Source organism: Diadema antillarum, unplaced genomic scaffold (genome assembly GCF_040938485.1).
Source record: "Diadema antillarum isolate AM-2024a unplaced genomic scaffold, OU_Dant_1.0 seq00000798_RagTag, whole genome shotgun sequence".
NCBI lineage: Eukaryota > Metazoa > Echinodermata > Echinoidea > Diadematoida > Diadematidae > Diadema > Diadema antillarum.
In genome coordinates, this window is record NW_027271682.1 from 2,170,492 (window position 1) to 2,184,489 (window position 13,998).

Sequence of the window (13,998 nt, forward strand, 5' to 3'; positions counted from 1 at the left end):
TCAAAAGGGTGAAAGGAATGGGGAAATCACATTGAAATGCACCTCATTGTAAGTTGGCATGGACGTCCCCTCTCACAGAAAATCCAGGTGTCCTTTTAACTGACTCCCACAAGCATGCCACTTGGCATACTGCCGATGCTTACATCTGGTTTAATGCTGCATTCACAGCTCGGTATTTGATGTTTCAAAATATTGCTCAGTGTCTCGAGAGCAATACCAATCTTGATACATGTAAGCTTAAAAACTCATTGTTATCACTGTGTCCGCCATGACACATTGAAAAAAAGAAAAGACCAAAGAAATTGATGACAAGAGAACCAGCGCATATCCACTTGATGCTAATTGAAGTAGAATAGAAGGCAATTTGTGGAAAATGTCAATGTATGAGGCTTTGCTCTGTCCTCATTAATGATGCAGCCCTACTCTTGCCTGCATTACATTTCTCTCTCCATTACCACACACTGAGTACGATGCTGAGGGTCTGCAAATTGAATTTTGTGATAATGAAATTATGGTCTGATAGCGGGTGTACAGGCTGGTGGGAGTGCACCAAACACACACATACACACATAGTATCTGTGGAAGCATCCACTAACTGATAATCAGTCGACACGGGAGATCAGCATGAGAGATCTCATCAATCACCATCTCCGATGGCTTGGCTTGGCTGCCTCCGTGCAGTGGTTCCTCATTTCCACACTGATCGTTGAATTTGACCGGCTCTCCCATGTGACACGTAGGGGGACGACCCCAATGCGCAGAATTCCTGGCATCGGTGTTCATATCTAATGGCGCGTGCCTGAAAAGCTTGAAGTGATGGGGGGAAGTTGCCTTCATCAGCTGTGTGGAGGTGTGAGCAGCAGCAAAACGAGCCAGCCGGGAGCAGAGACGTCGACTCTGTGTACAGACGAATGCTCACATATCATCAGCGGCTGATCCACCCTGCCCCCACAGCTCACAGCTGCACGTATCACGTTGTTCCTCACTCACACAAAATCCTCCCTACACTGATCATTCTCTGACAATATATGACTGCCAGAACTAGGGCAGACGAAATACAGCCGAGGCCCCCTACTGTCTGTTGTAACTAGGGGGTGCAACGGGGCACGCTTTACCTTCTCTGCTGACTTCTTGACAGGAAATGATGGTATAGAGCCATGCAGGGTTTCCCAGCCTGAATGTAAACATGAGTGCTGCTTGACCCGATGTCTAGCTAGCGTACGGACGTGCCTGCCTGTGCGCTGGCTTTCACCCACTCAAAGAAAGTTTGGGTTTTTTTCTTTTCCATGACAGCATGCAAATCTAAGTACAAGGCACGGAGCACCTCACGGGGCTTTACACATGTTTCAAAACGATGGATGCTAAAATTAGCATGCTGCTCTCTCTCTGTTCGAGATCGTTAATGCATGAAATGGCCACAGCTAATCTAATTTTTTCCCCTTCCACACCAATGCACTGAAAAATTACAATATTTCACACAGGTTGGTTTATCTCTCTTTTTTCCTCAGTGAGAATAGATCATGCTTGAACAGGTATATACCACATCTATTCCAACTTGTGTCCAACAAAATGAGAGACTGAAAGTTAGAGAGAATGCCAGTGAGCAAGAAATATGAGTCTTCTTCCAAGCCAATCTTAATAGAGCATGATATGTATGTACATACTCTTCACAAAGCACTGTCACTTAAGGAAAATGACTTAGGGTTTATTATTCTTCTTTCATCTCCCTTCTCATTTCTCACTTACCATACAAGGCCAAGATATACTGTAAAACATGATATATTCGCGGCATGAAATTTTCGCGAATTGGAGCTGACAGCCCTTTTCGTGGTATGAAATTTTCGCGAATTGCCACTGGTGTTCAATGCATGTAGTATAGACAAAAACTTTCGCGTGCATTTTAATTTCGTGAATTTTGGCGCTCGCGAAATGCGCAAAATTAAAATGCACGCGAAAATTTCTCGTTTTACAGTACACCCTGGTCACAAAGTAGATGAACCCTTCCCTCCCCCTCCCCCTCCCCCTCCCCCTCTCCCCAACAGAGGTATAGTTGTACCCATATCCTTTCCAGAAAAGAAGGCATTAGTTTTAGGGAGCAGTTTCATGGCTGAGAAAAAGTCCCATGTGTGTGTATATGCACATAAAAATTCACAAACAAGCATGCATACACTGTTCACACAGACACAAATATTGTAAACATCAATATTTTCACACTTTTTTATTTTTCACAAAAAGAGGAATGACAAATAAACAATTGTGGGTTGTTGAATTCATACCGCACAATTACTTATACTTGTATGTTTTCATCCATTCACAGAAAAGTCGTGCTGTACGATCCATATGAATGTTACGGCCCGCACAGAAACTACGAGTAGTGCGCACACACATGCCATAGGATACATGCACACATACACACATACACACATACACACATACACACATACACACATACACACATACACACATACACACATACACACAAACACACACACACACACACACACTCATACCAGAGATGCATTACCGACGAAGCCTAGATTCAATTTGTTCAGAATGTGCAGAGAAAATTAAGAAGATATTTTTGGCGGTTCTAGAATTCGTATAAGCCGAAGGTAGCGGGAAATATGCAAAAACTACAGCATACCGCAAAAATTTCCACATCAGTACCAGCTGACAGACACAGAACTCATATAAACACATGCATATGCCACCTATACACACATACACACATGTGCAATTGTCATTATCACATTACACATAACCCTTTTACATCATTCATAATACCATCCTGGCACAGGGCAGCTGGCTGGCCCACCACTCATCATCAAAGTGTCATCAGTATCTCCCCCGTAGGGCCGGGCAACTGATCAAAGACCAATCTCATGAATAGCTAAATATTTGGCAACTCACGTCGAACACAGGCGCACACGAAAGGCCTCTGCTGCACTCCAAAACAATTGTAGCTAGTACAGCAATTTAATCAAAATCGTGACTTCAAACTCAAATATAGGCTTAGGTTGGTGACTTGGTCACATCAGTTATGATATATTCCTCCCTATGCATTAAATTTGTTATTTCTACTACCAAATGAACAACAAGAATTATTTCAGTTAAGGTTTGATGTAAACACACAGTAAGCAGGAAGATTACTCATTGTTTCTCATTGTAAGGTAACTTGCTAAATGTTAATTAGTATCAAAATGTCATACTCTATTGGGCAAACACATACATGACTAATGTAGACTGTTTTCAACACTGTGTGTCCTCTGCAAATATTCTGTTACATTTTATTTTCGGTTTTCATTTAGGGGCTTGGCGATACGATGCAATTAACCCACCAACAGCTTTTGTCCTTGCTGCCTAATTTGCCCTCAGTAGACTTGGCATGTGCACATGTTACATGACACACTTTCTATTTTTTTTTTCTCTCTTTTTTTTTTTTTTTTTTATGTGGCTACAAAGTAGTTGTACAGTTGTATGCAGAGCACATTTTGATTCTAATTTCAAATTATCGAAACAGGCTTTCTCTTGTAATAGAAAAAGATATCACTATTATAATTCTGTCCATTTGTTATCATTGATATTATCACAGCTATTAACTATTATAATTACTATTATAAGATTATTATTATCATGATTATTATTATTATTATCATTATTATTACTATTATCATTATCATTATTATCATTATTATTATTGGTATTATTATTATTATCATTATCATTATTATCATTATTATTACTATTATCATTATTATCACCATCATCATCATTATTGTCATCATCATTATTATTATTATTATCATCATCATCATTATTACTACAGTTCTGTTGATAAGCATGGCAATGCAGCATCAAAGTATAGACATGCTTGAGATACAATTGCTTCCCACTGATTAAAGGTGTCCTTGATCTAGTCTTCCAGCAAGCTAGTTTCAGCTGACTGCTGAAGGTAACCAAAGGCCATGCGATAACACAGGACACGTAGAATTAGGCCACATTACATTTGATTGGCCGCTGGAAATATAGAGAGTGGCGTGAGACACAAATACACCATCCATTATCAAAGTGTGAGTTATGCAGGGAGCTTTCATTGACATTTATAGCTCTCTCCTATAACAACAGCACAAAAAGGTGTGCCAAATTTTATGAGCCCTGCTACTGTATATATGATGATTGTCAGTTTATATGGGACTGTGTAAATGCACACATCCCTCTAATTCATTACACCCATACTAAATTCAGGGATCATATATAAAAATTCCATGCAGTATGCATGTTATGGCTTTATCCATCTCCCCATCAGCTATAATTATAATGATTGTCAGTTTACATAGGCCTATGTACATGGGACTGTGTTATGCACACATCCAACTATCAAATTCATTACAGCCACACCAAATTCATGTCACATGTTGGAATTTGAAGCAGTAAAATGCATCTATGGAACCTTACCATCACAATGACAAATGACACACTTCCACTTATTTTCATCTTTCTATAGATCTCAGACTACAAACTTACAGTCAAACATGCATCTCTGGGCAGCTTAAGCCATAAACATTACCTGTATCACATCAATCAGACTTCATATGTAGCAAGGATATCTCAGTGCCATGTGTAAAATTAGTTTCAATGTAAATCATTGCCTAACAGTATATACTAATGGATTTGGACATCTGAGAAAACATCACTTGTAACAAAAATATGCTTTAATTATCATAAATATGTGAACGTACCAGGTCACCTCATCTTCAGAACAGGGGCAGTGAAAGTCCTATATACTTCCACTCAAAACATCCATTCAAAATCGATTCGCCACCTTCGTCCCACCATTTGGAATTCACAGGAGCCCAGCATTCGAAAGTCACAATTTAACAGGACGTTCTAAAAACAATTGAAAATATTCTTTTTCAATAAATGCTAAATGTTAGTTTCAGTTTGTTTCACACTTGATCCGACACCTGTATGATTTACCCAACAAGCGTTGCAATTTCTGTCATTCTCATGTGCATTCCAACTCTTTAAAGCCAGTGTGATCAATCACTGCTAGCCTTTGAGGATTTTACAGGACACCTTATCTTTCACTTTACTATGCTTCTTTTTTCTTGTTCTTTTTGTTATCTGATTTGCTACCGCCTTGTCATGATGAACTATGTCATCCCTTTCTTGTGTGTTACATGTGAATATGCTTCATTTTGTCTTTTTGAATTGCATATAGTGTAAACATGAAAAAAAAATAAAGGAGAGTTTTATGATCTCGCAGTCAATATCAAATAATATCACTCATATGGCCTGCTTCTTCAGATGACATATCACTTAAAATGGGAAGATGCTATATCACAAAAATGTGAACACACCAACAGTTGCCTCAGCTTCAGAAGAGGGGCAGTGAAAGTCCTACTTAATATGACCTACTTCTTCAGATGATCTAATCACTTGAAATGGGAAAACACTTTATCACAAAAGTGTGAACACAACAACAGTCGCCTCGGCTTCAGAGAAGAGGGGCAGTGAAAGTCCTCCTTGATATGACCTGCTACTTCAGATGATATATCACTTGTAATGGGAAGACGCTATATCACAAAAATGTGAACACAACAACAGTCGCCTCAGCTTCAGAAGAGGAGCAGTGGAAATCCTACTTAATATGACCTGCTTCTTCACATGATATCACTCGTAAAGGGAAGATGATATATAAAAAAAAAAAAATGTGAACACAACAACTGTGGCAGTTCAGCTTCAGATTTATAACAGGGGCAATGCAAGTCCTACTTACAGTATATGACCTGCTCCTTAAAACACATCACTTGCAATTGAAAGATGCTTTATCCTAAAAACTGTGAACACACTAGCAGTCACCTCAATTTCAAAAGAGGGGCAATGGAGGCCCTAAATGACCTGCTTCAGGCTTGAAACTGGGCTCAGGAAATGGATGGAAACTCTTTTTCGTTTCCCGTCATCTGTCGCTGTCTTGTTTCCCTGTTTGAATTCTCGGCAAGATGAATATGGCCACAAGGCGAATGGAAATGTCAGAAGGGTTCATGAGCTCTATAAAAGGAAATACTAAACACACACACACACACACACTCGCACATACACTTTAAGGAAATTACATCATCTCCATATCTTTGACTCTCATTTTTGTTTTGTTGATTTTATCAGACCTTGTACAATACATCTCTTTTCTGTTTTACCCTACTTTTTGCTTCATATATCGACCTGGCTGTACCTCATTTTCCTCGGCAGAGATTTACAAAACACCTATGTAACTAGTTAGCTTTCCTGGTCACTTGGAATTGCACTTCAATTCAGTAAACTAGCTTAAACATTTCCAGGCTTGGTGAATTATTTTATCATGTGTTGGCTAATTCAATTTTAAGCAAACTCGCTCTCTAAAATAAAGAATAAAAAAACAAAAGATTAAAAAAAAACATGTAAGCTCATTCTGAAAGCCCTAGAAAAGTTATAACATGGAAAGTGATTCGCATGCTTGAAAGATCTTATTACTATTACTGCAGCATGTACACTGGCACTGGAATGTCATTGGTGATACCAATGAAATTTGTCATTGGCTTTCTTGGTTTAAAAGCCAGTAACATTGGACCTGTTCAAACATAATATTAACAAAATGTACTGTTTGGACCATGATACAAATGTGAATGTTTAGACTGAAGCTCACTTTCTACTACAGTGTGTTGTTTTCTAACATTCAAATGCAAGTTCAAACATCCATAGTCAAAACCTTTAACCTTTAAAGGCATTGTTTACCATTTGCATATGAAACAAAAACCCAGCTTTAGTTCTTCAAAATAGTTCTGAAACATGAGTTAGGGGTAGATAACAGCCAGTGTAAAAAGATTAATCAGTATAATCAATGTTAAGTATTGTGAAATATACAAAATGTGAATAATAGTTATAATAAACTTGTTTCTAGACTAAAACGTTTACAGTTACAATATGGTTTAATGAGAAAAATAGTGATATTTCTTAAATTTTAGGCTTTACTGGAAAATGTTTATCTGGTAGGATGTTTTGTGATACAACTGACCTACACATATGCACCAAATGTGATAACTTGAGCATTTTTTAAATCACTACTCACAAAGGTAAACCGTACCTTTAAGGCATATGTGTGAATAGGCCTAATAAGGTTATACGGGTATTAACCTAAGAGAACATCATTTTGTTGTTGGTTGTGCCAAGTGGAGGGTTCTGGTGATCAAACAGCCTTTCCTCTTCACTGTACAAATACCATTTGCCCTGACGGGTTGGGAGGAAGAGACTGACGGAATATCATGGCATGACGATATATTATTACAGCTCGCTGCCTCTTGATTATACACATCTTTTAAAGTTCATACTTCTAGTATGTGAGACTCAAATCTCTCTCCTTCATCTCTATCCATCCCTTTCTCTTGCCCTGTCTTTCTTTCTATCTATCTATCTATCTATCTATCTATCTATCCTCTTTCTTGCCTTGCTTTTTTTCTTTTTGGTAATTGTACATGGAATGGTCATACATTGTGATGCAGTATTTAGTACCTATACGTATAGAGTACCAAGTGAAAATTTGCCATTTTGTTTATCTTTTTTCCATTTTTCCATGAGATGTGCCTCAGTTACCCCCCCCCCCCCTTAAAAAAATAAATAATAATAATAATAATAATAATAATAATCATGTGTGTAGGTTCATTTTAAAGCTTTAATGCAAGAATATTTTGTCATGTATAAAAGTGATCTTAACACAAAAATAAATGAATGCTAAACATCAAATAAGTCCTGTAATCTAATCACAAATGAGATGTGCAATTTTAATCATACAGAACAACGTGTGGACAGTTTCACTCTAACTTTCACGTAACAAGACAACTGACAAGAACGTTGGTCATAATTCATTTCATATCTTTCATAGATTGTGAAAAGAAAGGGCTTCTCCTCTCCACTACAACAGGAAAAAAACACCACCAAAATTGATTAATAATCATCTCTCACAGTACAATGGAAAGCATACAGAATCCATAGACTGCTAAATAATGTACTACAAACTACACATAAGTCATGATGAACCATGGTCATTCTATGTTTCTTTTCTGAAATCAAATACTCTCCTATTGGGAAATGAAAGGCAATAATGCTACACAAAGTCCTTTAGGCTACCAACGTGCTTCTTAAGCGTTGATAGAAGGACACAATATTCCTCAAGTGATAAATTCATCCAATCAGCGCTCAATCTATAATACACTGTATCCACTTACAATGATACTTGTCATAGGCTTGTCTAACAATCAAAAAAAGAAGAATTTTATATCAATTGATCTAATATCTTCTTCTTGATGCATATTGCATTTATTCGAATGATTGGTTGGTCTCATCAGTGTTTGCTGGGATTATTGAAAGACTTCAGTTCCAAGAAAAGAAAAATAAAGCTCAAACTAGAGAGCAACAGTTTGTAAAGGTTCTTCCTATATGATACAAATACACCAGCCAGCCTTTGTAACTTCTCATATTCCTATATGAACTGATGAGCACTAAGCTTCAAACCAGATGAGGAATATAGCATGTATTAGTCATAGGAAGAGTTAAAGGTCCTGTTTACCATTGGGAACAGTGATTTTAATAATTTTCAAGATATGACATTTGATGCATATGTGTTGGTCTGTTGTACCACAAAACATCCTTTCATAAAAAATTTTGCGATAAAGCCTAAAATATAAGGAAATATCTGTATTTTTCTTAATCAATCGTAACTGTAGACGGTTTAGTCTGGAAATATTTTTATAATAACTAATGTTCTCATTTTGCATATCTAACAATACTTAACATTGATTTTACCGATTCGAATTTTTACAGTGGTCGTTTCTATCACTAACTCACATTTTAGAACTCTTTTAAAGCACTAATGCTGGGTTTTTGTTCATCTGCAAATGGTAAATTATGCCTTTAAGGATGCTGTCAACATTCTATGCAATTACTGCCATTCCCCATGAATGTGGAACAGCATGGACTCTTATTGTGGTAGGTTCCATAGTGAAAGTCGTATGTCTTTGTCATCTGTGGACTAGAACACCCGACTGATATATGATGACGTTCATGTTATTTTGGTGATCGATCATATACACTGAATGTCCTGAGCTATCCTCACACCAATTATCAATTCGAGCTGCAATAAATGTGCTGTATTCTCTTTTAAACCTGTCATATAAAATGCACTGCAAATGACGGTTACTGCTCTAGATATGGTCTATGAGTCTTTAGTTTCATTATCACTTGGACAGTACAAAGACACTGGAAAGATCTCTGTCTAGAGCCAGTTTGCAACTGATCATGCAAGTAGGTGATTTTATACAATGTCCAAGTAGATCCTTGTAATTTGATTGGAGGATTGTTGGTGACGTGATATTCAATAAGTACTCCATTCAACGCGCCGTGCAATTTTGGTTCTATTTTTGCGTGCAACTTGGTTCGATTTTTTCGTTCTATTCCACGGTTTGAGAAATTGTACGGTGTTGCATATTGAGGATCGCGTGCAGCTAACGCAGTGTACTTGAGCGGTACGTGCATGCGCGTACGTAGGCCTATGTAGTGCTAGTGTACGTGTATGAGCGCTAGTATAGCTGTAACCTGTATCTACACTGATTGCACAAGCCAGAAAGAGAATCGCAGTGGATCCACATGTAAGTATGGCTATATTTTTCATACATATATAGACTTCTAGGCCTACTTAGACCTACCCAACAATCCTCCAACCAAATAAAGATCTACTTGGACGTTGTATATATCAAATAGTGTATGGTCTTTACTCGGATGAGGCGCACTATTCAACTCGGCTTTGCCTCGTTGAATAGAGCTCCTCTATCTTTCACCTCGTGCGAAATCTCGTACCATTGCATTCGTGACCATTCACTATTTGTATACTATTCCCCACGCAGCAGTTATCTCACAAATTTTGATCTGTACGTACAAAAGTATTATCATTTTGCATCTCTGGTAAAGAAACATAAACTTGCTGTGCACATCAATAATAACTACAGAAGTGATGACATCCGCAGCAGGAAAATTCATTTTGATGATGCAAGAAGATGATGATGACTATGATAATGAATACGTCCTTGATATGCTGGGGTCGTGGCTCTCTACCACTGAGAATATAGACGTAATGTCATATTTCTGAAACATTGTCCTACATGGAAAGGTTTTCCCTCTTGCATTTGAAATTCAAACAGAGCAGATATACTCTTAGGGGTTCTTCTGAAATTCCAGGACCTTGCCTGTCAGGGCTGAAGGTCATGACTACTGCACCCACTTATCCCTGCCTCCCTGACAATGTGTGGTGTGGCGACACCCTGTCCTGTCCACCCCTCCCCCTTCCAAGGGACACCTTGCTTCTAGATGAGCCTCTCTCATTAAAAACACGAATATGAAGTGATAGAAAGTTCAACACTCAGGAAGACAACATCAGCACGTGAAGCAGAGAAAGAATGTGATGACAGTTAAAACAGATGCCACATCATATGATATTGATGTGTTTTTGACACTTTCTTCTTGGCTGCTTTTCACACTTCAGGCTTTTTATAATTCATGTTTTCTTAACTAAGTTGAGAGTAAAAAAAAATAAAAAATGATGGACCAAAAAATTCTTGTACATTTTTAAAAGCATTTGATAGCACACTTGAGGCCGATAAAATCATGATGTGGAAGATTAATGCGACATTTTTAGAACAGCACATTCTTGAGACTAATGCCACTGAGATGATGCATGGCTATTTTACCCCCACTGCATTCAAATGATATTTCCACAGTGAAGAAGGCCTACTATATAAATGCAACGAATATCAAATATCACACAAATCTTCTTGAATTTTTAAACCTGATGATATCATGAAATGTCAAACCCTCTGAGATCTATTTTGTTCATAGAACATGATTATCATTTTTATTACTCTTAAAGGAATCATTCCTCAGACTCCTGATTACTATTCTTAACGAATTACATCTTACTTACTAATGGGTCATTACTGTCAGAAAAATAAAGAGTCACTATCATTGTTATCCCAACTGTCATTTTTATAAAGGCAATCCCATTATAGAAATATACACAAGTGAAATCAGCATGATGGCAATTGATGGTATTCTGTACCTTTGAAATCAATTCCTACATATATGTTTGATAAATGTAGCACTGTGGCAGCAATGCAATGACCCTTAACTGTGGCATATGGTTCATTTCTATTTTGTTTTGGTTTTGGTTTTTTTTTTGCTTTATTTTCTTTTATAATTTTTTTTTTTTGGTTGCTGTGATTTGCTCATCCTTATACAGTGACTTCACATCCAAGGTAGATAGCAGTCACCATTGATGCCCCCTCCCCAGAAGTGCAAGTTTTTTTGTTTGTTTGTTGTTGTTTTTTTCCTATATTTTGCAATAAATGTGGACAACTGAGCCATATCCTGCTCCAACAGAAGACTGCTGATACCCTCTGGCAATCATATTATGTTCACACAAACCACTTAGCTCATTCTAAGCGTGAGTGCGTTTATTTGCTTCAAAATATATCTAAACATTGCAGAGTAGATTAACAAATCTATGTACTCCCCAACCCTTTTTCTGCTTAGATTATAAATTGGAATAAGTTAATGCTCCACAAATAATTCTCTACGCCAAAGTCAGTATACATTCTTCTAGAAAATCTTTCGTCTTGTTTAAACTACCCATACCCAGGGTATAAGTGTTGTATCTGCAGCTAGAAAGCATTCACATTTACCCACGGTTGCACAATTGCCGACTACTTTTATGAGCAGGCCGAAATCAAGATTTGATGCATTCAATATTGTGTGCACATGGGCAATGATATGGAAGACAAAAACTTTAAGCCTGAAGGCAACATGATTGCATGATCATTTTGTTGACTCAACAGAAGAAAAAAAAAGTTCCCATACTGCTACTTTTTTTTATGTTACAGCATCATTTCATGTTATCATTCTTGAAACGCCATACATATTGCCAGCATAACATTCAAAGTTAAAAAATACAAGAAATACTATCCATTCCAAGAGCAAACTTAATCATTCCCTTCTTCAGAAATGATGTTCCACATGTTTGTATCAGTTGACTACAAAAAAAAAAAAAAAAATTACACCACTGCAAATAATTGGCATGTACAATATTGGTTAGATAACCGAAACAGGGGCTATACCGCTGGGGTATTTTGTTTGTTTGTTCATCTGTTTTGTTGCATTTGGTTTGAAGAGTAAGAGAAGTGGAAAAAAAATCAAATGCTAATCCAGAGAAGAAACAAGATTTTCTCTCTACAAATGTAGATGAATGTAAAAAACAAATACACAGAGTAGCACACACTCATTCTCAACATCTGATCACCTTACATGTGCATTTCTCCAACAGGAAAAGACACACAGTGTGCAAAGTCACATGAGATATACACCGGTTTACGATCAGCGTTTATTTCTTCACAAGATTCACACTCAAATCTTGCATGCTTACGTGGCACAAAGTTTGAATAACCACCTTAAATACGATGGTATTTCAAAGTACTCTGCATTTCATCTGTGTTCAAATTAAGAAATACACATTAAACTGTGGTATTTGGCCATACATGTGAGTTTATTATGTTTAATGTAAATGTGAATGTAAATGGGGGGTAGGAGCATTTGCAACAGCTCAGGAACACACAGTTAGTCACAGTGATGCTATCTTGTGTGTACATTGTGCCTGCACTGTCACTTAAATTACGGCAAACTGATGTGCAGTTCTTGTTACTGTAAACAAAGTCAGGCAGAATATATCAAATTCCTGCCTGTGTCAACAGGCTTTGACAAACATGACTTTTTCATGCAATATCTTCCGCATCAGACAAAGTGTGTTGACACTGGCAAATTTCAGTCCTTCAGATGCTTAACTTGATCTGTGTGTTTTTTAAATGTTTGGATATCAAGTATAGATAAGAGGTAGGGAGTAACACACTAGTGTTAATGGAGACTTCTAGATATTTTAGTAATTAACTCTTTATGTGCTTGACTCAGTCGATGATGGCATGTCACCTTCTCATATTCTGCTCAAACACATAAACCCACCCAAACAATCGATAAATCACCTAAGCACAGTAAATTGAATTGTTTCTTGCGATTCCATTCCTTTTACATATATATATACCTTGAATTGTATGTGGTGACTGACTAGCAAGTGGTGTTCCCTACTTTATTTGCATGTAAATCATAAGTTTTTGTAACTGTTCTGGGTGCAAAAGTCACGCCTGTACAGTAATGTAGCTACTGGTTATTTGATAGAAAAACAATGTCATACAAATTGCATCAAAATAAAGCTTGGCATTTTCTCTACAAGTTTACTCAATACATGACCAGCTTGACAGAAATCTGCAAAAGTTACATAGATTTGAAAAACAAAATGTTTTCCCAAAGCATGACTATGTTGGTGTCTCAGAATAACGTGGCACAAAGGGGGTTTTCCACCATGGCACATAAAGAGTTAAAGTGTTCATTGTAAACCTGCAGAGTTTTCCAGGACTATGTATCGATTGCTGTGCATGACAGAATTTCATAGAAGCACTGATCTCGGACAGTAGGAGACGGCTGATACATAAAGCAGCTTATTTAGAGTGCTAATCATCCAGCATGTGGATGAATCATGGATTCACGGTAATCAAAACCCTAATTACATGTCCCAAGAGTCCCTACGGGTCTTTCAGATCAAAAAATAATGAGGCTAATGTCTGAATTCTGAAAAAGGTCAGGTGAATTAAGCTGAGGAAAAATTATGTGTTCTCCGAAAAGATGAGAGTGGCTACAATGTGCACACACAGGTCTGGCATACATTGTAGCAGCAGAAAATCGTGAGGTACTGTGCAGTGTATATATGCAGAACATTTCGCAAGGTTTTTATTTTCACGCATTTCGCGAGTCAGGTGTTATTTGTGGATTAAGAGACACACAAAAATATTGACTCTAATCTCAACATGAATGTGA

General features: G+C 37.4%; 1 protein-coding gene across 1 annotated transcript in view; it reads right to left on the bottom strand.

The window, feature by feature from the left end:
• LOC139739393 (uncharacterized) overlaps positions 1–13,998 on the bottom strand; it is a 103,414-nt gene that overhangs the window by 61,963 nt on the left and 27,453 nt on the right. The window lies entirely within an intron of this gene.